Consider the following 25,000-nt stretch of genomic DNA (forward strand, 5'->3'; position numbering starts at 1 on the left):
GCAGAGGGGTCTGCGGGGGTACGCCGTTGATTCGATGCAGAAGCATAAAACGGCCTAAAGCCCCACAGCCAATGGACGGGACGCAACGCTCCACAAACTAAACTAAATATTGCAAATATTGCAACCCCTTTTGATATAATATTGCGCAACGTGATATTGCGATAACGATATTGAGTCGATGTATCGTGCACCCCTATTCTGTTGCCGCGTCACAAAGTTCTGTAGCGGCTTAAACATCTAGGAACTGCTGCTCTCTAGCCCGGAGCTCTGTAGCCGATGTCACGTGACCAGCCGGCGGTCTCCTAGTTTTCGTATGATATCATACCTTTTAGTGTGCATAACTTTTCGTACAATATCATAAGTACCCTTTCACGAAAATGCGTTAGTTCACCTGGAAAGCAGAAAAGTGATGCTTCGCTTTTTCACAAAAGTCCAATGCATATTATCTCACATGTTTTAACCATGTTTAACTTTGATTTCATTTTCTCTGTTTAAAACAGTGGTATAGTCTACGTGATACGCAGTATACCCACTAAGAAAGCTCCAGGATTTCCATATACCCACTTAAAAATGCCCAATGACACGCAACAACATAGCTTCCATTACATTTTTAATATATTTTGAATTGTCATCTGTGTTCTTTTTCTTCGTATAGGCTAAATAAAGTAGAGGTGCAACGATGAATCGATTATTTGTCAACTATTAAATTAATCGCCAACTATTTTGATAATCGATTAATAGTTTGAGTCATTTTTTTATTAAAAAAAATCAGATTTCTCTGATGTCAGCTTGTTAAATGTGAATATTGTTCTAGTTTCTTCTCTCCTCTGTGACAGTAAACTGAATATCTTTTGAGTTTTGGACAAAACAAGACATTTGAGGACGTCATCTTAGGCTTTTTGGGAAACACTGATCCACATTTTTCACCATGTTTTGACATTTTTATAGATCAAACAACTAATCGAATAATCGAGAAAATAATCAACAGATTAATCGACTATGAAAATAATCGTTAGTTGCAGCCCTAAAATAAAGGTATTTCCATGCCCCCCTTCCTATATATATATATATATATATATATAGTACAGTATACCCACTACAATACATTAGACTACACCACTGGTTTATCAACTTATTAATTAATCTGCAGATGACTTTAGCAATTAATTCATTTGTTTGATCTATAAAATGTAAGAAAATAGTGAAAAAAAAGGTTGGTACGGTTTCCTGCAGCCCAAAATGATTCCATGAACTGTCCTATTTTGCCTCTCAGGGCTTCTGTAGGTTTCAGTAATAAAGTTAGTCCTGTCGTGCTGAAGTTTAGTAATAGTCATAAATTCACGCGCGCGCGCGCACACACACACACACACACACACACACACACACACACACACACACACACACACACTCACACTCCTTCTTCCTCTATCTGCGGAGGTGTATGAATCTGTAAACCAGCACAAACAAACACAGCAGCTCCCAATGAGCTTCCCTCTCCGGTTCCCACAGAGGCATAAAACCTCCCGACAGGGCATTTATTAACAGAGGTCAGGAACCTGCCGCCTTATATGGAAACTACAGTTGGCCTATCAGATCTGTAGGTATTTCCTGCCAAACACACTCAGGCTAATTTTACCTTGTGTCTCTGCCTTTTGTCTCATTAATCAAAACATGCAGTGACTCTTAAAACTGTTAAGAAAGAGTCTGTAAGTAAGTAGTTTTAAGGAGGAGATATAGGCTACGTTCACACCGCAAGTCTTAGATTTTTTGTTTGGCTGTTCACATTACCTTTTAAAATGTGGCCTATATCAGATTCCAGTGTGAACCGTTTGCGGTTTCGAACTGACCCGCACGCGCAACAGTAACAGTGACATCAGACGCAGCACGCTGTTGCACTAAAGTTAGGGAGGTTATGGAGGAAGTAAGCATTTTGGCTTTTATTTTAAAAATGTTTGTGTAATGGCAGCCGTAACATTAATGAGCAGGTGCTGAGGAGGAGAAGAATGAAGAGAAAGAGAGCCAAAATTGGCTATTTTGGCTTTTTGCAGGCTTATGGCTGCAAACAACAAATCCGACCTGGGTCTGATTCAGGACCACATATGGAAGTGGTCTAAATATGATTTGAAAAAATCAGATATTGGCAAGATTTGAGTGTTCACACTACTTCTGAAGAAGTCTGACCTGGTCACTTGACCCCAAAAAAATCTGATTTGGGCCACTTTTGCCTGCAGTCTGAACATAGAATCAGATGAAACAAACTGGAGTTGTCACTCTCTCGTTAACTCATTCACATAATAAAGAACGGCTTGTTTATTGCTAAGGCCATATGGTCAAAATTAAATGATTTAATAATAATGTATAACAATAACAATAACTTATTTCACTAGTAAATTGCTGTTGAACGACAAAAACAACCACCAGACGGGAAAAGGACATTTACAATAACTTAAAATGCACCACGAGGCTGTAGTTTACCAGTTTCATTGAACGCACCGTCTGTGTTGTTTCTCCGATGGTAGCTGCAGATTGTTACACCCCGGTGTTGAATCCTCTACAGTAAAACACAGTCAAACTTTACACTGTTTAGCGTTAGCTGTCAGCTGTCAGCATTTTAACCGTGCTTAATTCAGCTACTAGCTAGCGGTAGGCTAACGTTAGCTGCTGTCGAGTATAGTGTTTGTCGGTACACAATCCGTTCTGCCTGCACGATCCGTTCTGCACATGCGCAAAATGTTCGCGCATGCGCGGTTGTACGAGGATTTACGACACTGCACGATCTGTTCCACGCTTCCGGTCGACAGCCAAGCTAACGTTAGTTTAGCTAACAGCTAATTCGGCTAACTGCTAGCTGAGACAGCATGTAATAACTTTAAAAGACCCTCAAAATAAAACTTGAAAATAAACGTTGACATATATAACAAACACCTAACATATATAACAGCTGTTACGTCAGTTCTACTTTACTTGTGCTCATTTAAAATACAATCACTCAATACTTGTCTTTATTGTTATTACTGTGAAGTCTTAATTTAGCTGTAGCTGCTTTTCCCATTACGTTTGAGTTAACGTTATTTTAGACTGAATCTAGCTGTCAGCTAGCGGTTAGCCGAATTAGCTGTTAGCTAAACTAACGTTAGCTTCCCGGTGGAGGGGGCTGGTCCAGCACTGGCAGCCCACTCACTCTGACATGCTTAGAGCTTGTGCATGAATAGGTCCTGAGCATGTGTTTATTTCAGGCCTGTGTGTAGTGATTTCTAACAAACAGAGTGCAAACTGTAATTTCCCCACTGGGGATCAATAAACAGTATAAATTATTATTAAAATTAAATCCTCAAGCTCACCACTGCCCTGCTGTCTCTGCATTTTTGGGTCCACTATTTCCCTAAACGTGACACATTTTCAGATGAAGACGTGTGTGCGTGTCAGTATTATACAGGTTTTAGAAGCATTCTTTGGACATGTATACAGGACATTCAGAATCTGCGTCTCAATCAAGGTTTTTTACCGCAGTTTACGGCCTCTTGCTTACGGTCAGCTCTGTGCGTTGCTATGGTTACTGTACACAAACCAACCAGCCGACCGTTTGCAGGGCTGCAGACCTGATAAGAAGGAGAAACACAGATACTTTTAAACATTATCAAAGACTTGGATATCAACAGGTTTTTGGATATGAGCCGACCTTTTCAAGAAGCTGGTTGAAGGAATGAAAGAGGGAGGCTGGGTTCACACGCTCCAACAAGTCCTCCACCGCTGGAACATGCTGGAAAAATCTTATTTTGCACAGCTGCATGTAAACGGGAATATTGGTGGAATATTGTCTTTCACTATCCATGTAAACAGCTTAGTTGGAATATTGTCTTTTTTAGAATAAGGGCAAAAACTGGAATATTATGTGCATGTAAACGTAGTCACTGTAAACTCAAACTTTCTGAATGTTTGTTCGAGTGGGGGAAGTAAGAGTTTTCTGGAGAGGCTTTCTGTGATTGAACAGCCCTCCAGCTGATTGGAGACTCTGTCAGATCTCGCCACTTTTTAAGGTCAATAACAGCCCGACCAATTAGGACAAGAGTAGGAGAGGGCCATTGGGACTTTTCAACACTTGATTGCTCTCGTGGAAAGACAGACGAGTACCTGTAGAAACACAGAAAATATTCACTTTGAGCCTCAACAAGAGAAACTAATTAGAGATTGCAGTGTGCTTGTGTTTTCTCCAGAGACAGAAAGTAGTTAATCTTTTCACAGGACTGCTTCTCCTGCGCTCTGCTTCTTAAACTAATCAGCTCTGCCCTCATTAACTGAAGCCAAGTTGCAGTTTAGTTAGCTTATCACAGCTAACGGTTGCTAATTAAGAGCGTATGATTATATAAGGTGTGAAAAGGCCTATAGGATGGAAGTACAGAGAGTCGTTGCTATTGAGATAATACACCGTCGCGTGTCATTGTTGTAAAGGCCCTGACACATCAAGCCGACCGTCGGCCTAGTCTGTCTTTTTTCGGGCGATTCAACAAATCGGCAGCCAATTAATCTGATTGGCTGTTCAGCTTTAAACAGTCTGTGACAGTCACACACAAGGCTCCTTTCCTTTTTCGTCTCATCTGATCAATCCAACACACATAAGAGCTGTCAAAACTGGTCAAAAATGACGTTTGAATGTTTCTTCTAAAAAACACGGGTTCGAACGATTAGATTAACTATTTTTGCACATAGTGGGCCCTATTTTAACGATCTAAGCGCACGGCGTGAAGCACATGGCGCAGGTGCGTTTAGGGCGTGTAATATTTGTGTCCCTGTACCATTTTGACATAAATAAATCATTAAAATGTGTGTCTGTGTTATTGACCCAGATGATTATCAGTGTGTGTCAACAGCGAGAACTCTGTTAGTGTACTTCGAGCCCTTTGGGATTTAGGAACATGTTTTGTATTATTTGCACTACAAAATAAACTCTGTTTGTCTGTCTGTCTGTGTGTGTGTGTGTATGTGTGTGTGTGTGTGTCTGTGTCTGTCTGTGTGTGTCTATTGTGTGTGTGTGTGTGTGTTTGTGTGTGTGTCTGTTTGTCTGTCTGTGTGTGTGTGTGTGTGCGTGTGTGTGTCTCTCTGTGTGTGTGTGTATGTTTGTGTCTGTAGTGTGTGTGTGTGTGTGTGTGTCTGTGTGTGTGTGTGTGTGTGTGTCTGTCTGTCTGTCTGTCTGTCTGTCTGTCTGTCTGTTATTGACGCAGATGATTATCAGTGTGTGTCAACAGCGAGAACTTAGTGTACTTCGAGCCTTTTGGGATTTAGGAACATGTTTTGCATTATTTGCACTAGAAAGTAAACTCTGTTTGTCTGTCTGTGTGTGTGTGTGTGTGTGTGTGTGTGTGTGTGTGTGTGTGTGTCTGTGTCTGTCTGTGTGTGTCTGTGTGTGTGTGTGTGTTTGTCTGTCTGTGTGTGTGTGTGTGTGTGTGTGTCTGTGTGTATGTGTATGTTTGTGTCTGTTTCTGTAGTGTGTGTGTGTGTGTGTGTGTCTGTCTGTCTGTCTGTCTGTCTGTCTGTTATTGACGCAGATGATTATCAGTGTGTGTCATCAGTGAGAACTTAGTGTACTTCGAGCCTTTTGGGATTTAGGAACATGTTTTGCATTATTTGCACTAGAAAGTAAACTTGAATTGAAAAGAAAAGGTTGTTGTTGAGTTTCTTTGGTAAGGTTTTTTTAAAGTGTAAAACGATTTAAAGGTTTAACTTTAGGAGAAACTATCTACAAGTTTGACTTTTTGAAAGCATGAAACTAAAGCTTTAGGTTTATTTTGTTACAACAACTTCAAACCACATTAGCTCTGAAACAACTGGCCGCCATTTTTAAGGTCGAGAGTGAAAGTCCGATGTGCTCAAAGGAATGTACAACGCACGTCATGACAGAATAGTAGACCTCATAGTGAAAGACATATCAAACCATTTTCCACCCTCAGTATGAATGTACAAACATTCTCAGGTGAAACCATCCATGTTTCATCACTGCAACAGTAATCCTAGTACTTTCTTACATCTGGTTGCCAACGCGCCAGATGTTGTTAGTATCAATGAGGAGTCTAGTGAGGTGTACATTTTGGAGGTAGGCTGCACCTTTGATTCCAGCATGGAGGAGGCTTTCTACACCAAGGTAGAGAGCCTTAGAGCTGGGCTATAGGTGCAGACTACTCGTTTTCATATTTGGTAGCCTAGGACACACACACAGGTTGGTAGTAAGAGGGCTGCAACAACTTGGGATGGCCAAAGAGGGCTAAACAGCTTGCAAAGTACTGTGCCATATCTGCTATTATTGGCAGCCGCCACATATGGCGGAGACGTTGTTACTTATACCCTTAAGAACTGAGTATTGTGCTTATTAAGTGATATTGTGAAGACCTGATGCATGCCACTGGTCCATGATTTTGCGTGTGTATTGTGCTGCATCTGTAATATTTGTGTCCCTGTACCATTTTGCGTGCGTGTGTGTCTGTGTGTGTGTGTGTGTGTGTGTGTGTGTGTGTTATTGACCCAGATGATTATCAGTGTTGTGATGGCGGATTTGCACCGTTATATTTTTATTTGTAATCTTTTGCATGTTTGTGTGCTGCTGCGCTTCCCTGTGTGTGTGTGTGTGTGTGTGTGTGTGTGTGTGTGTGTAACAAGCATAGTGTGCACACACTGTGCACAAGCCTAGGAGCATTTTACTAATTTGCTGTTAAAGTAAAAGACACTTGTGTCAGGCTTTGCGCTGCGCCTGGTGCAAGATAGGGCCCTATGTCCATAAGATGGCAAACGTACATCGAGATATACTTAAAGCTTTAGTGCGTAACTTTTTGATATTAATGAACGTCCGTTACATTCAAGCTCCACACAACCATAACCTCTAAATACAATTATGAACCTGGAAATGAGCATAATATGAGCGCTTTAGCTCTTTAAAATACGTTTTCTGCACCATTAACATCATCAGTACCTTTTTTCTTCATAATTCTAGGCACATTTCCTTGACATATTGTGTATCTTTGTCCAGTGAATGTTGGGATTTAAGAAAGGTCAGGTTCCAGACTTCATCAGTCAGCTGTAATTACCAGGAAATGGTCTCAGTGCTTATCTACATAAATGGACAGGATTGCAACGTACAGAGTAACAGCATGAACATCTGTGCCCTGTGTGTTTACAGTCTCAGTGGGACCTCTTCCCCTCTTAATGCATCCCTTTCCAAGCATGTATTAATAACTAAATCAACAACTGAACACATTCGCTGTGGTGGTTAACAGGAATTAAGCTAATATTACTCAAATAAATCTGTGATACGGTCCATTTAGTCTACAAATATCTGATCCCAACACAATTTTTCTGTGTACAATTACTGTTATACTAAAACATTATAGAACCATTATAGAACTTTATTTTATTTGTGATTGTTGAGGTCTTAATTATGCTCTTTGCCATTATTGTATCGTAAACGCCCTTTTGTTGTTTCTTTGGTTGTTTCTTTATCAAGGTTTATGGTAGCCGCTGTGTTCCCGGCGCCATGAAATGACGTCACCATGGCTGTCGTTTTCAGCCCGAAGGCTCCGCAAACTGAATTTTTTGTCCCCAGTGTGGTTGTGCACCTCTGAATTTTGGTAACTACACGCCCAATGCGCACAATGCGCTTTCAGTTTGGTTGGGAAAGATTGCCGGAGCAGGTTCACTTGTACAAACATCTGTATGATTCTTCATGTACAGAACCCAGGGAGTCAAACAGCCTTAAATATGTGGTCAGAGCGAGACACCACACTGGGAAAATAAGAACATGAGGGCCCTATCTTGACGGAAGTGTCTTTGCTAGCTTAAGACCGTCGCAGTTGTCAATTTCCCGTCCAGAACCCGTGTCGTTTAAATAGCAAATGCACCTGCGCCCATGGGCATGCTGGTCTGTGTTCAGGTGCATTCTGGGCGTATTGCCAACTTCGAGGCAGCGGGAAGTGATCGCGCCATTGATCAACAAAAACCTGGTCTAAAGTCAATAGCACAGCATTTCATTGTTATTTTAACAGCAAATTACTAAAAAGCGCTTCACGCCGTGCGCTTAAATCGTTAATATGGGGCCCGAAAGATTCTTTTGTCAAAGCTAAAAGAAAAATATACCCAATGCTTTAATTATGCTCTATGCCAATATTGTATTGCAAACACCCTTAACTTGTTTTCCCTTTCTGTATTCTGACTTTATTTCTATTTTGAAAGGATGTGATTGACTAAAGTGTATTCATCTTGTTTGGAGACAAACTGTTTGTTTAAACTTATTGCCGGTTTTGAGCAAACCATGTGTGTCTGTCAAAGGGGCTATAGAGTTTTAGACTTACAAAACAGACTTGCACATTCACTAGCAAGGACCACACCATCAACCAGATACGTTTTGAATAATTTAATAATGAAAGATGATTGGATATGCGAGGCATGGAATTGCTGGAATGCGAGACGTAAAGTCTCTTGTAGTCATCAGTTGACTTGATGTTGACTGTGTTTGGGGAGGCTTTGGTAGGGAATCCGCCGTAGCACCCGGGCACGATGGACCCCCTTAGGACTTAAAGGAGAGGAACAGAAAGAGGGTGGGAGGGAGGGGTGCAGAATGCGGGAGTGAATGAGAGGAGAGGGTTAGGTGGGTATTTATAGGAATACCGGAAGAGGCGTGTTTGAGGTGTGGCCCTGCTCCTGAAACTAACTTGGTAGCGTCAATTAAAACAAGCTTTTGAAGGGCAACTTGGGCCTTTCGCATGTTTAGTCAGTTCCAGTCCCCCAGCAATATAACATCAATAATAAAAAAGTAAAGACAATTGATAGCATGGAGAAGCCTTTACAATAAGAGTTCCCTAAAAACAAACAAATGAAAACATCCTTAAAGATGATTTGTTGTAAACAGTTGGAGCCTCGTTAATGAAGCAGTTTATACCTTCACTTCCTGTCTCTTTAACTCATTGGGCCCTATTTTAACGATCTCAACGCACCAATAACCAATCAACCAATCAGAGATCATCTCCCATTCCCTTTAAAAGCCAGGCGCGTTTGAACCTTGGAGCATTGCTATTATGATGGAGGATTTGCACCGTAATATTTTTATTTGTAATCTTCTGTATGTGTGTGTGCTGCTGTGCATCCCTGTGTGTGTAACAAGCATAGTGTGCGCGTGCTGTGCACGAGCCTAGGAGCATTTTACGAATTTGCTGTTAAAATAACAATGAAATGCTGCGTTATTGACTTTAGACCAGGTTTTTGTTGGCCAATGGCGTGATCACTTCCCGCTGCCTCAAGATAGCAATACTCCATATACTCCAATGCACCTGAACACACCTCCCTGTAAGACCAGCACGCCCAGAATGCACCTGAACACACCTCCCTGTAAGACCAGCACGCCCATGGGCGCACAGATGGGCGCAGGTGCATTTGCTATTTAAACGACGCGGGCGCTGGACGGGAAATTGACAACTGTGTCTGTCTTAAACTAGCAAAGACACTTGCGTCGGGCGACGTTTTTCAACGTTTTTGGCGCTTTTTTGCCGCATTTGACATTAATTTAGCTTAGCTGCTGCACCAAAGACTTATGACAGGGAAAACAATGCATGTACTTTCTCTAGAAAAATATTTGGCAAAGGATATAAACATCCATATTGTAGGAGACTGTTGGACCAGGATCTGAGAGTAGACGACTAATGAATTATTTACAACCACTGCATGAGTCTTCATCCTTCCATGCATGAATTATTGAATCATATATCATAAACTTGTGGTACACAATGTGATTCTTGTTACACATAAAATAACCTGTATAAACTTGATGCATTACAGCCAGCAGGTCTGGTCTTATCTAACTGGCAGCACATTACCGTGGGCTGCAGCTGTGTGTGTTTGTCAGATTACAAACATTAAAGAAGCCAAAAGCTCTGATATTCAGGCTGAGCTTTGGTACAGTTCATGGCTGAACGCGGCGACACAGTCAGGGCTCATGTCAGTGTCGTTCGGTGTCTGATCCGCCTGTTTCTGATCGCTTCATTCTGTCTTCACATCCTGTTTCATATGTTATCTAACCGCAGAGGAAAATTACATTTCCCAAGACTTTCTTCTTCACACTAGGTGCTTTTATACAGGAGGCGCCTCTATGCCAACCGTGACTCATTTTAGCCACCGTGCGTCCCTCTGAATGACGTCACATAATGCAGATTCAGTTTCTAAGCCCTGCAACAGTTTTAGAAACAGTTCTCCAGCAGCCAGCTGTTGAATATACAGATACCGTGTGCTCTGTGACCACCTCTGGACTAATAATAGAGAATAATTGCCAGTAGTGTTAATGGTTGTCTCTCTCCATGTGTCTACCAGGCCACCAGTAAGTGCACTGGGCTTTCAAGAAAATTGAACGTTAGGCTGGCAATACGTCATCCGAGGGAAGGTCTCATCACCACGCCCCTTTCTGGGGGAAAACAATCCCGCGTTCCCCATAGACGACAACAGCGTAAACAACAGTAGAAGTGTAACATTGCTCCAAATTTTACTTTAAACAAACCGCAGCTGCTAAACAGTGGAATTAAACTTCCGTCACATGATGCCCTCTAGCAACCCGTTGTCATTGCCAACTCATGAAATACTAATTCTTGGTCTCTCGGTCAGATACGTAAGATGACATAGTATAAAGGACAATGTTGGCGCAAAATGAACCTAGGGGTTAAGCTGCTAGCGCTAGCTTTCGGGGCACAGGGTAAATCACTATTTGATACCACTAACAAGGCTCGAAATAGCACCAAACATAAACGGTAGCATAATGAGGGTCCCTACATGCAAACCGAAGCATTGAGAACTTTGTAAGTGTACAGACAGTTTATTCAAAGATAGATTATAAAGACAGTAGCATTAATGTTTACATGCGGCCGCCATTGTCATGACCAGTCGAATGACGAACGCCGTGCAACCGGTAACGAGTAACATAGCTCAAACACAGCGTTCGTGATTCAACTGCTCATGACTGTTATCCAAGATGGCGGCCGCAATCAAATAGTGATTTACCCTGTTCCCCGAAAGCTAGCGTTAGCAGCTAACCCCCGGTTTGCGGTAGCTTGTTTCAAGCTAGAGACACATTCGATTAGCACGAAAACAGATCCCAGAGAACATTTGACTCGGTACACATGTTATTAACCCTTAGGTTCAATTTGCGCCGGAATTGTCCTTTAAAGGTGTTCTAAGCGATGTCATGCGTTTTTTAGGCTACAACATTTTTTGTCACATACAGCAAACATCTCCTCACTATCTGCTAGCTGCCTGTCCCCTGAACACACTGTAAAAAACATCTCCTCACTATCTGCTAGCTGCCTGTCCCCTGAACACACTGTAAAAAAACGCGGTCTGTGTAGACAGCCCAGGCTCCACAAACGGCAACAAAAACAAATGGCGCCGACCTGCACCACCAAACATAACAAACAGTGTTCAAGGATTTGGGGGTGCGGGTTGGGGGGTTAGTGCACGTGCACATAAAGGGGGGTGTGGGAAGTGGAGGAGAGAAGCGTGAAGAGGGAAGTTAGCTAGAGAAGAGCTGTCCTAGACAACAACTAACGTTACAATTCTATTCTCTTGAATTTTGATATGGCCGACACACGACCAAAGAGACGACGTTCCGATGAACAAATAGCTACCAACACAAGGATATAATTAGCTAGAGTCAGCGCTAACCTTGGTGAATACAACATATAGGTTTCTAGCAGCTAGCGCTAGATCTCTAGAGGAGGGAGGGGCGAGCTAGCCTCCGTTTGGTTTGACAATACTTCGCTTAGAACACCTTTTTAAGAGCGACAAAATTAGCGAGTAGTATCAAAACCGAGGGTTCGTGTACCGTTCTTGTCCAGCATGTCACTTAAACGTACATTTTGGAACCCCATCCACCATCTTTCCCTAACTTTAACTAAGTGGTTTTACACTGCACATTGACAAATTAAGCCAAATTGATCTGACCCAGAGCTTTAAAAAGTAATGCCAGGGGACCCCGACCAAGTCCGGAGCTTAACTAAGATGATTGGGCCTCATTCACCAACCATTCTTACGAAGAAATGTGTTCTTAAACCCCACTTACGCACTTTTTACGAGGATTCTGACATTCACTAATGTTTTCTTATCTTGGATTTGTTCTTAGCTAAGAACAAAATCTACGAACTCTCAAGAGCACTCTTACGCACATTTGAGTGATGACAATTTGCTCCAAATAATTGGTTACTGCATTTTATTTAATTCTACAGTTGTTTACAATGATAGTATTGTACTGTAATGTATTTCTGATCATTTGTTGAAAAAAAATCATAGTATGCAAAGAAACCCTAAATCTGCAATTTACATCAGCAATTAAACTGATTAAATCCTGCGTTACTTGGTGATTGATCGAGCTATTTATAGGGCCAAAATGCAGTGGTGGAATGTAACAAAGTTACATGTACTTAAGTGCATTTTTCACGTATCTGTACTTTACTTAAGTAAAAGTCAAAAGTGCAGTTACATTTTGCAGCATTTATCTATACTTTCTACTCCACTAAATTTCTACGTTCCATTACATTTTCTGATCAGTTTTTCCCCCTGCCAAAACATCTTCCTGACCGTCCCACGTTTGTCTCACCAGTGAAGTTTGGTTGCCATAGATATATATGGGGCAAAATTGATAGCATGGAGAAGCCTTTACAATAAGAGTTCCCTAAAAACAAACAAATGAAAACATCCTTAAAGATGATTTGTTGTAAACAGTTGGAGCCTCGTTAATGAAGCAGTTTATACCTTCACTTCCTGTCTCTTTAACTCATTGGGCCCTATTTTAACGATCTCAACGCACCAATAACCAATCAACCAATCAGAGATCATCTCCCATTCCCTTTAAAAGCCAGGTGCGTTTGGACCTTGGAGCATTGCTGTTATGATGGTGGATTTGTAATCTTCTGTATGTGTGTGTGCTGCTGTGCGTCCCTGTGTGTGTAACAAGTGTGCGCATGCTGTGCACGAGCCTAGGAGCATTTTACGAATTTGCTGTTAAAATAACAATGAAATGCTGCGTTATTGACTTTAGACCAGGTTTTTGTTGGCCAATGGCGCGATCACTTCCCGCTGCCTCAAGATAGCAATACTCCCAGAATGCACCTGAACACACCTCCCTGTAAGACCAGCACGCCCAGAATGCACCTGAACACACCTCCCTGTAACACCAGCACGCCCAGAATGCACCTGAACACACCTCCCTGTAACACCAGCACGCCCAGAATGCACCTGAACACACCTCCCTGTAAGACCAGCAGGCCCAGAATGCACCTGAACACATCTCCCTGTAAGACCAGCACGCCCAGAATGCACCTGAACACACCTCCCTGTAACACCAGAACGCCCAGAATGCACCTGAACACACCTCCCTGTAAGACCAGCACGCCCATGGGTGCACAGATGGGCGCAGGTGCATTTGCTATTTAAACGACGCGGGCGCTGGACGGGAAATTGACAACTGTGTCTGTCTTAAACTAGCAAAGACACTTGCGTCGGGCGACGTTTTTCAACGTTTTTGCCGCTTTTTTGCCGCTTTTTTGCCGCATTTGACATTCATTTAGCTTAGCTGCTGCACCAAAGACTTATGACAGGGAAAACAATGCATGTACTTTCTCTAGAAAAATATTTGGCAAAGGAAATTAGCAGGATGTAAACATTCATATTGTAGGAGACTGTTGGACCAGGATCTGAGAGTAGACGACTAATGAATTATTTACAACCACTGCATGAGTCTTCATCCTTCCATGCATGAATTATTGAATCATATATCATAAACTTGTGGTACACAATGTGATTCTTGTTACACATAAAATAACCTGTATAAACTTGATGCATTACAGCCAGCAGGTCTGGTCTTATCTAACTGGCAGCACATTACCGTGGGCTGCAGCTGTGTGTGTTTGTCAGATTACAAACATTAAAGAAGCCAAAAGCTCTGCCAAAACATCTTCCTGACCGTCCCACGTTTGTCTCACCAGTGAAGTTTGGTTGCCATAGATATATATGGGGCAACGCCGACCCTTCGTCGGTTTCCAAGCCAGCTCCGGTGCTCCAGAGCCCGGGTGCAGCGCCGCTGACCCTCAGTAATACTCCGGTAAAAGTGAAAATGAAAATGTTAGTTTTTTATTATTCCCGTTTTTAAATCACAGTTGCCATCTATTTCTCTTCACAGCGTTGTTTACTCCTCCGCCACGCAGCGCAAGACGCGTTCATATCTTATTTTTTTGGCTGGACCTCTTCACATCTCCTCCCCATGTTCGCTGCTTCACACACTTTATTTGCTTACTTGCATGGTTAAAGAAAATAAAACTGTCTTAAAATACATCCATGAATAAAACCAAACGCATTCCGATTCTAACAACATATTTCCGTTTTATGCTGGTTAGGATAGGAACTTCAAAAGCCAGGCCTTGTTTGTGGTAGTGGACATATGTCTCTGGTTATTTGTACTTTTACTTAAGTACTGAGATTCATACTTCCTCCACCACTGCAATGTACAAGTCATCTGCAAAGGCGGTCTCCCACTTCCCAGGAGGTGCACAGGAAGTGTCATGTCCTTATATGGGAATTTACGGGGCGTTTTCTTATGCTAATTAGGAACAACTGGCACGCACTTTCAATTACGAAGACGTGGGATTCATCAATCCTAAGAACACAGGTGCGAACAATTCTGTTGTTTAAGAACTCGTCATGAATCCGACGTAAACTTTTCTTAAGGACATATTTAAGAGAAAACTTAGGAAGATATTGGTGAATGAGGCCCACTGTGATTGGTTTAAGGAAATGTATACAACCCATAGTGTTTTTTTCTCCTATCCCAGAATGCATTTGTGGTGTTGCCAGACCTTCCTCAGAGCTGGCAATGTGAGTCTAAGTTCTTCTTGAAACCAGAATTAGACAAGTGAATCCAGTTGTCTAGTGTACAGTCAGCGATCTAAAGGCGCCAGACGTTGCACAGATGTTGCAGTTGTGTGTACTCTAGTCTGTAAATCTGCTCTCTTGCTGAGGTTTGCTCAGTCTTCACTGGAGCTTCCACAGTCGTCATCGTTATGTGTTTACTCTGTAATCTGTGCTCATCAGGGCGGCGAAATGAAGAACGAGGCTGCTCAATAATCACTGATAAAGACACTTTGTGTGAGAGCGTAGACAGAGGCGTCTAATCACAGCGGGAACAAAAAGAAGGAGCGAACGCAAGAGGCCTCGAGTCTAATCACCAGACGTTTGTAATTGCAAATTTATCAAACCATCTCGCTGTGTGCTTTGGGTCCTTTGGGTCCTTTCAGCCCCAAAAGGAAAAACAACCAAACACAGCATGCTGTCAAAGAACAGACAGTGATTATCAAGATAACGTGACGGCTTTCATATTAAAACAGACTGTATAAGATCTCAGATCACACACGGAGGGCGGAGAAAATTAAAACATTAAAGGACATCAAGTTAAGGAAACCGAAGCCAGAGCTGAGTGACGCTGGCAGAATCCTGCCAGCATCATCTCAGACTTAAAGAAAAATGAACTGAAGGAACTGAAAATATATATATTTTTTTATATATACAAAGATGAAGAAGTAGTATTCTCAGTGATATTAGTTTTGTTTAGTTTTTAATGTAAAAATTAGGGATGCGCCGAATCCAGATTTTTGGGGTTCGGCCGAATATTGAATCCACTGGTTAAGATTCTGCCGAATCCGAAACTGAATACCGAATCCTAATCCCATCCCATCAAGTTTTTAGCTGTGACTGTCCTTCCTTTGCTGTACCTGAAGTTGCTGCATTTTGGCTGCTGTCTGTAGATTCCTTCATGCACAACTCGTATGCTTTCGGATGTTTCATACAAAATGTTGTAACAGCGGTGATGTTGTGTATAGTTTAGGGTCCTCGCCACCACCAGACAAATCGGCATTGCAAATTGAACATTGAACATTGGACTTGAATGGCCTTCTTTTGACTGAAAGTTCTGCCAAACTACACTTTTTCTGCTCACGAGTTCCATTTTCACTTTCTCACAGCCTACTGCATTAAACGCTCCACCTACGTAAACACCTTCCCGTAATCAACGGCGCCGTCATTACGTCAACCAGCGTGGCGTGCGTAGTGCAAGCGTAGGGGTCGGTTCAGTGGAAAAAAAATTCTAAAGTTCGGCAGAAACCCAACCCCGTCAAAAAGCCTAATATTCGGCCGAATCCGAAGCCGGTTATAAAAAATTAAAATATAAAATATTTTAAATAAGGAAATATTTTTTACTTTAAAAAAAATAGGGATGCCTGGGCGGTCTTTGACTCGTTAACACTCAGTGTTTCTAAAAATCCTCTCTCCTCCGTCCCTGAAGCCATCGTTTCCAAACTCTTTGGCTCCAAAGTGTAAACTGAAACCTATGTAATTGGAGCTCAAACACTCGCTGACACCACACGCTCTGTGACCTCGTCTTCCCGAACAGGAGCGGGTGATGTCACCGCCTCATGTCCCGTCGTCGTCGCCGCGGCAAAGCGGGCAGTCGATCATCCTGAACAAATCTACCCACAAGGCCGTGCCTCAGCCCTCTTTTCCTCTTCCTCGCCACTGTTCCCGTCCATCTGGCAGTAGTTAAAGATTAATACGCTGGAATCTGAGAGCCGAGGAGCCGGGTTTAATCTGGGCAGAGACACGGACAGCTGCAGCCAGAGCAGTGATATCAAACTGGACGGAGACGTGAAGACATCAGCACTAAAGTTCAGGGGGTTCAGATTGTCTCAGTGCACCTACGGACATTAACTTTGGCTACATTTCCACCAGAAACACTGACTCATTGATATGCAGCAGTTAACCCCTTTTATACAAATATATATCCTGATTATTCTTGTTCCCTCTGATGTTTTAAATCTGATGCATATTTTAAAGTGCTCATATTCTGCTCATTTTCAGGTTCATAATTGTATTTAGAAGTTATATCAGAAAAGGTTTACATGGTTTAATATACAAAAAACCCACCATATTTTTGTTGGACTGCACGTTGCTGCAGCTCCTCTTTTCACCCTGTGTGTTGAGCTCTCTGTTTTAGCTACAGAGTGAGACCTCTCACTTCTGTTCCATCTTTGTTGGGAGTCGCACATGCTCAGTAGCTAGGTAAGGACTACTAGCCAGTCAGAAGCAGAGTATGAGGGCATGCCCTGACAGTACCTAGGTAAGGACTACTAGCCAGTCAGAAGCAGAGTATGAGGGCGTGCCCTGACAGTACCTAGGTAAGGACTACTAGCCAGTCAGAAGCAGAGTATGAGGGCGTGCCCTGACAGTACCTAGGTAAGGACTACTAGCCAGTCAGAAGCAGAGTATGAGGGCGTGCCATGCTAGCAGCTAGGCGAGCATTATAACGTGTGTTCCAAAGTGACCACGTTTGTCTCTGAAGTAAAGGCTGGACTACAATAGAGCTGTTTGGAGCAGTTTGTGAACAGTGTTTTCTGTTGGAGATGGTAAGTCCCTTTGGGGTGGACTTTAGGCTTTTTCACCTCATAAACCTATAATGTGCACAACAAAAGATATATAATACAATAGGACAGGGGAAAAAGCCAAAAAGCATAATATGAGCACTTTAAGTTACTGATATTCAAATCAAGTTATTTTATTTAAAATCAGTTCTTTCTTTGGGCTCCTGTTGGCTTAAAGGAATAAAAGTATCTCCACATGCGGGAACTACTTCTTGTTGAACAACAGTCAACAGTGCAGCTTCCTGAAGTCTTGACGCACAGTGAGGTTGCCAGATTTGGAACCATCGTGCCTGTACAGAGGTGTTGTGTTACGACGTTGGGGAACGTTAGCTGACGTTAGCTTTTCTGTGTTGCCAGATCTTGCACAAGTTTGTTCCTGAGACAGAAAGAGGTCTTGAATAAAGTCAATTTCCTCCTGATGTGTCCATCTGCGTCAGAATGTTCTGGAGATATGTGGCTTGTGAAAAATGGGTCGAAAATTTACTTTGGTGACTACGGTGCGAAAGAATTGGTCATAATCTGTGTTCATTTTCACTTCTCCTATTGAAAAAAAATCAATACTATTCGAATGCTGTAATTACTATTCAAATGTGACTTTTCTTTATAAATATGTTGGCTAACGTTAGCTAATATCCCTCTTCTCGCCTTGGCCTACCCGCATGTGTCACTCATGTCACGTCTTATGGACAACAACTTAGCGGGAGTGAGAAACACAAGGCATTGTGAGGTCTAAGCTAACGTTACGTACCGTAAGTTAGTACAACATTACAGAGCTAACGTTATGTACCGAGTAAAGTTAGTAAAACATTACAGAGCTAACGTTACGTACCGAGTAAAGTTAGTACAACATTACAAAGCTAACGTTACGTACCGAGTAAAGTTAATACAACATTACGGAGCTAATGTTACGTACAGAGTAAAGTTAGTACAACATCACCGAGCTAACATTACGTACCGAGTAACGTTAGTACAGGGGGAGTGACAGGCCGTACTTATGTTAACATTAGTTAGCTCATTCGGTATAGTAACGTTAGCTTAGCTGGGAGATTCATGGAGACAGCTAGAGTTTATGTTAGCTGCCCTACAGCTGTTAGAGTTATTTCGGCTGCTTGACTCCAGCTCAGGCCCCCAAGAAGTGCATCGGGCTTTGAAGCAAATTGAACATAATGGCCAAAACAGTGGAATTAAAGCTTCCGTATCTGTCGCGTGATGCCCTCTGGCCCAAAAAGACTTTTCCCCACAGACTAACATGATGAAAGAGACGTCTGCAAATCAGTGCATACACAACCTCCGCGAAATGCGACCTGTTTCACTGTCAGCACTTGATCCACAAGGTCCGATAACGTTAGGAAAGTCGAGAAGAGCCGCACGATTGAATCCTTTAATCCCTGCTGAAATTAGCGGAGCGCTAAACAGGAAGTCGTCGGCTCAGCCGGCGGTGGTCTCTAGCGCGCCTGCTCTATAGGCCGCACAGTGATGAAGCAGCGCCTGTCATCTTGGGTAATTTTTAGCTCCCTGATTACATTACATTTTATCCTAAGCGACTTACAATTGCTATGTATGTCAGAGGTCTCACGCCTCTGGAGCTACTAGGGGTTAAGTGTCTTGCTCAGGGACACATTGGTTGATGTATCGCAGTGGGAATCGAACCCAGGTCTCCCACACCAAAGGTATGTGTCATATCCACTGCACCATCACCACCCCAGTTGGCTTCATGTGCTACTGAGCAACTGTCGTAGAAATCTACGGGGCTCCCCCTCAGAATCAGAATAATTTATTTGTCATTGTAAAACGAAATTTAAGTGCTACTCCTTCTGTTGCCTAGAAGTACACATTCATACGCACACGCCATACCCTTCCACAAACCACACCCTCACATACACATAACGGGACAGGTGCTTCCAGTGCATACTAGTATACATTCATACACTTACTCACGCCGAACTCTCACACCAAAAAATCTTTTTTCTTTAAAAGATCACAGTGCTGGAAAAGTGCAAATGCAGAGCAAAACAGGCAAGATAATCATTCAGCATGATTAAGTCCTATTTCTGTAATTGAATGTTTAGAGTTGTGATGGCTGTGGAGAAAAAGCAGTCTCTGAACCTGGATGTGCGGGTTCTTCTGACAGACCTGTTACACCTTCCTGAGGGGGGTAACTGAAAGTGTTCGTGGCCTGGGTGAGAGGAGTCCTTGATTATGTTTTTTACTCTGCTGAGGTAGCGGGATGAGGCGATGCTGTCAGTGTGGGCAGCAAGGATCCTATTGCAATGATCTTTTCTGCAGACCCGATGACCCTTTGCAGTGATTTTTTCTCGAACTCTGTATCCAGTTCTTATTAAACATTCATGCTCCAGCTCTGTTCTGAACACACAGGACGTGTGTTTTTTCATCTCACTCCTGGAAAGCATGTGAATAAGCAATTTCCCAAAGAAGTTTAAACTGAGTTTGATATTCAAATCACGTTATTTAATTTAAAATTAGTGCATTTGTCGTTGTTTGAACCGTGCTATGGGCTCCGTTTGGTTTAAAGGAATAAGTCTATCCACATCTGGGAACTATTTCTTATTGAACAACACTCGTGCAGCTTCCTGAAGTCTTGTTGCACAGTGAGGTTGCCACATTTGGTGCCATTGTGCTTGTACAGAGGCCAAAACCAAAACCTGTGCTCACTTACAGCTAGGATTGGACATCGAGAACTCATTCCTACTTGGAATCGTTTCAAAAATTACGATTCCAGCGGAATTGTTTCTTTATTGGAATCGTTTAGAGGATTTGGTTTCAAATCCGATCATCTCTTCCCATTCATTCATTTAATATGCACAAGCTTTGCGGCCAGGCGCTTGTTGTGTTGCAGCCATGGAGCACAGCAAGCAGCGCTCTAGTGTGGCTTTATTTTACATTGAAAAAGCTGTAAAACTGCAACCCACCATTGAATCAAAACAAAACTTTTCTCTTATTTGCGAAAATAAGCATGTGACCCGTTTCAACTCCACCTCTCAAAAAATCGCAATTGGAATCACGATGCCCAACCCTACTTACAGCACAAGTTAATATTTTCTTTTGCTAACATTAGATATTTACACAGCTAAAATACATATTTAGCATAGCAAGCATTAGTTTTGTCTGTGCGTTCAAGAACGTGAGCTGACGTTATAGCTTTAGGAAGCCTCCAGGAAGTGCGCCGGGCTTTGAAGCCAATTTAATACAACGGCCAAACAGTGAAATTACATCTCCCGTGTCCGTCATATGTCTGAATATCAGTGTGAGTTTAACCCTCCTGTTGTCCTCGGGTCAAATTTGACACGATTTTGAAATGTTTCTACATCAGAAATTTGGGATTCTTTCATCCAAATTGTCCAAAAATGACATGGATGGTTCCATACAACGCTCCTTGCAAGTTAAACGAAGGATCTTTTAAATGGTTTCAAAACAGGATCCTGAAACTAAACTTTGACAAAACACAAAATGTTTTGTAAAACTAGTGGTAATACATTGGTGTGAGTGGTGTGTACAGTATACTGATGGTAGTGTAGAAAAAAAAAAATTAAGAAAATGTTGAAAAAAAGCATCAAAAAAGTGTTCAATTTCAGTTTTGACCCGGGAGGACAACACAAGAGTTAAACCTCTAATCGGACAACACATTAGGGCTTCACGATATAAGTAAAATATGCGATAACGTTGTTGAATATCGCAATAACGATATATATATATATATATATATATATATATATATATATATATATATATATATATATATATATGTATATGTATGTATATATATATATACGTATATATGTATATATATATATATTTTTTTTTATATATATATTAAAGTGTTTTTGCTTTCAGTATTCTGCTAAAATACAACAAACTGCTTGTTGAATAAAAACAAATGAAAGAAAATCATTTCCAACTTTCCCGACATTTTAAAGTGCAGTTTTCTAACACAACACTAACACTAACACAAAAAATCTCTGAATGTCTTTTGTGATACGTCGTAACCTTTCGCGATACGGCGTAACCTTTCGCGATACGGCGTAACCTTTTGCGATACGTCGTAACCTTTCGCGATACGTCGTAACTTTTCGCGATACGTCGTAACCTTTCGCGATACGTCGTAACCTTTCGCGATACGTCGTAACTTTTCGCGATACGTCGTAACCTTTCGCGATACGTCGTAACTTTTCGTGATACGTCGTAACCTTTCGCAATATGCCGTAACCTTTCACGATACGTCGTAACTTTTCGCGATACCTTGTAACTTTTCGTGATACGTCGTAATCTTTCGCGATACGTCGTAACCTTTCACGATACGTCGTAACTTTTCGCGATACCTTGTAACTTTTCGTGATACGCCGTAACCTTTCGCGATACGTCGTAACCTTTCGTGATACATTGTAACCTTTCGCGATACGGCGCAACTTTTCGTAATACGTCGTAACTTTTGCGATACGTCGTAACCTTTCGCGATACGTCGTAACTTTTCGCGATACGTCGTAACTTTTCGTGATACGATATATATATGTATATATTTTTTATATATATATTAAAGTGTTTTTGCTTTCAGTATTCTGCTAAAATACAACAAACTGCTTGTTGAATAAAAACAAATGAAAGGAAATCATTTCCAACTTTCCCGACATTTTAAAGTGCAGTTTTCTACGGATATTTTCTTTTAACTAACACAAAAAATCTCTGAGTGTCTTTTGTGATATGTCGTAACCTTTCGCGATACATCGTAACCTTTCGCGATACGTCGTAACCTTTCGCGATATGGCGTAACCTTTCGCGATACGGTATAACCTTTCGCGATACGTCGTAACCTTTTGCGATACGTCCTAACCTTTCGCGATACGCCGTAACTTTTCGCGATACCTTGTAACTTTTCGTGATACGCCGTAACCTTTTGCGATACGTCGTAACCTTTCGCGATACGTCCTAACCTTTCGCGATACGCCGTAACTTTTCGCGATACCTTGTAACTTTTCGTGATACGCCGTAACCTTTTGCGATACGTCGTAACCTTTCGCGATACGTTGTAACCTTTTCGCGATATGTTGTAACCTTTTCGCGATATGTTGTAACCTTTTCGCGATACGTTGTAACCTTTCGCGATACGTCGTAACCTTTCGCGATACGCCGTAACCTTTTCGCGATATGTTGTAACCTTTTCGCGATATGTTGTAACCTTTTCGCGATACGTTGTAACCTTTCGCGATACGTCGTAACCTTTCGCGATACCTTGTAACTTTTCGTGATACGCCGTAACCTTTTGCGATACGTCGTAACCTTTTCGCGATACGTCGTAACCTTTTCGCGATACGTTGTAACCTTTTCGCGATACGTTGTAACCTTTTCGCGATATGGCGTAACCTTTCGCGATACGGTATAACCTTTCGCGATACGTCGTAACCTTTTGCGATACGTCCTAACCTTTCGCGATACGTTGTAACCTTTCGCGATACGTTGTAACCTTTCGCGATACGTTGTAACCTTTTCGCGATACGTTGTAACCTTTTCGCGATATGGCGTAACCTTTCGCGATACGGTATAACCTTTCGCGATACGTCGTAACCTTTTGCGATACGTCCTAACCTTTCGCGATACGTTGTAACCTTTTCGCGATATGTTGTAACCTTTTCGCGATATGTTGTAACCTTTTCGCGATACGTTGTAACCTTTCGCGATACGTCGTAACCTTTTCGCGATACGTTGTAACCTTTTCGCGATACGTTGTAACCTTTCGCGATACGTTGTAACCTTTTCGCGATACGTTGTAACCTTTTCGCGATATGGCGTAACCTTTCGCGATACGGTATAACCTTTCGCGATACGTCGTAACCTTTTGCGATACGTCCTAACCTTTCGCGATACGCCGTAACTTTTCGCGATACCTTGTAACTTTTCGTGATATGCCGTAACCTTTTGCGATACGTCGTAACCTTTCGCGATACGTCGTAACTTTTCGCGATACCTTGTAACTTTTCGTGATACGCCGTAACCTTTTGCGATACGTCGTAACCTTTCGCGATACGTTGTAACCTTTTCGCGATACGTTGTAACCTTTTCGCGATACGTTGTAACCTTTCGCGATACGCCGTAACCTTTCGCGATACGTCGTAACTTTTCGCGATACCTTGTAACTTTTCGCGATACGCCGTAACCTTTCGCGATACGCCGTAACCTTTCGCGATACGTCGTAACTTTTCGCGATACCTTGTAACTTTTCGTGATACGCCGTAACCTTTTGCGATACGTCGTAACCTTTCGCGATACGTTGTAACCTTTTCGCGATACGTCGTAACCTTTCGCGATACGTCGTAACCTTTTGTGATACGGCGTAACTTTTCGTGATACATTGTAACCTTTCGCGATACGGCGTAACTTTTCGTGATACGTCGTAACTTTTGCGATACGTCGCAACCTTTCGCGATACGGCGTAACCTTTCGCGATACGTCGTAACTTTTCACGATACGTCGTAACTTTTCACGATACGTCGTAACCTTTTGCGATACGTCGTAACTTTTTGCGATACCTTGTAACTTTTCGTGATACGTTGTAACCTTTTGCGATACGTCGTAACCTTTTCGCGATACGTTGTAACCTTTTCGCGATACGTCGTAACCTTTCGCGACACGTCGTAACTTTTCGCGATACGTCGTAACCTTTTGCGATACCTTGTAACTTTTCGTGATACGTTGTAACCTTTTCGTAACAAAGATAACGAAATGCAGTTTGCGTCCAACCAGAAGTGCAAAAAAAGCAGAAAAGTACAATGGGATACACAAGTATAGACATGTGGTGCATAGACAGGACAAGAAATATAGTGCAGTGTAGACAGTAGTATACAGTTGGTTTACAGAAGGTGGTTTAAAGTAATATAAATTAAATATAAATGTGTGCAGTGTATTAGCAGTTACCTTCTAAGAGCAGAATAAATATGGCTGTGTAATATGAACAATGTATGAACAACATGTACAGATATGTAGGGCTGCAACAACGAATCGATAAAGTTGATAAAATTTGATTATTAAAAAAGTTGGCAACGAATTTCATTATCGATTCGTTGTGTCGCGGAGATAAAAGCAATTGAGTTGCGTGCCGTGCCGTGCCGTGCGGCGTGGAGCAAAAGAAAAGAAAAAAGAGGAAGGGGTAGAGGAAATACGGAGAGAGACCGGAGAGACCTGTAACGTTGTTCTGAAACACACGGCGGAGGCAGAGAAATCAGTACGACCTAAGTCATCCAACGTGTGGGAGCATTTCACACTAAATAAATCGAAAACGTGTTAATTGCAATATAAGCAAAAGCGACACAGCATGGCACGGGCGCACCACGGTGATGATTCAGCACCTAAAACGTAAACATGTTGGAGTCCTTGATGAGGAGGAAGGGAGTTCAACAGCAGGGTAAAGTCACTACACAATCCTACTTTTGTTCCGTTTTGAAGTGAGGGACGTAACGTCTCTCCAGTAGCTCTTCTGGTGCTGGTGTGGTGTTACTCGTTATCCAGCTTGA

At 42.1% G+C, this 25,000-nt stretch overlaps 1 protein-coding gene and 1 long non-coding RNA gene across 2 annotated transcripts in view; one reads left to right on the top strand and one right to left on the bottom strand.

Annotated features, from left to right (window-relative positions):
- LOC116064660 overlaps positions 1-7,782 on the bottom strand; it is an 11,283-nt gene extending 3,501 nt beyond the window's left edge. Inside the window, exon 1 of the long non-coding RNA XR_004108579.2 lies at positions 7,693-7,782. This is a non-coding gene — a long non-coding RNA (uncharacterized LOC116064660). The remainder of the gene's footprint in view (positions 1-7,692) is intronic.
- LOC116064632 (atrial natriuretic peptide receptor 1-like) overlaps positions 1-25,000 on the top strand; it is a 124,633-nt gene that overhangs the window by 24,620 nt on the left and 75,013 nt on the right. The window lies entirely within an intron of this gene.

The sequence above is a fragment of the Sander lucioperca genome, chromosome 10 (genome assembly GCF_008315115.2).
Source record: "Sander lucioperca isolate FBNREF2018 chromosome 10, SLUC_FBN_1.2, whole genome shotgun sequence".
Taxonomy (NCBI): Eukaryota; Metazoa; Chordata; class Actinopteri; order Perciformes; family Percidae; genus Sander; species Sander lucioperca.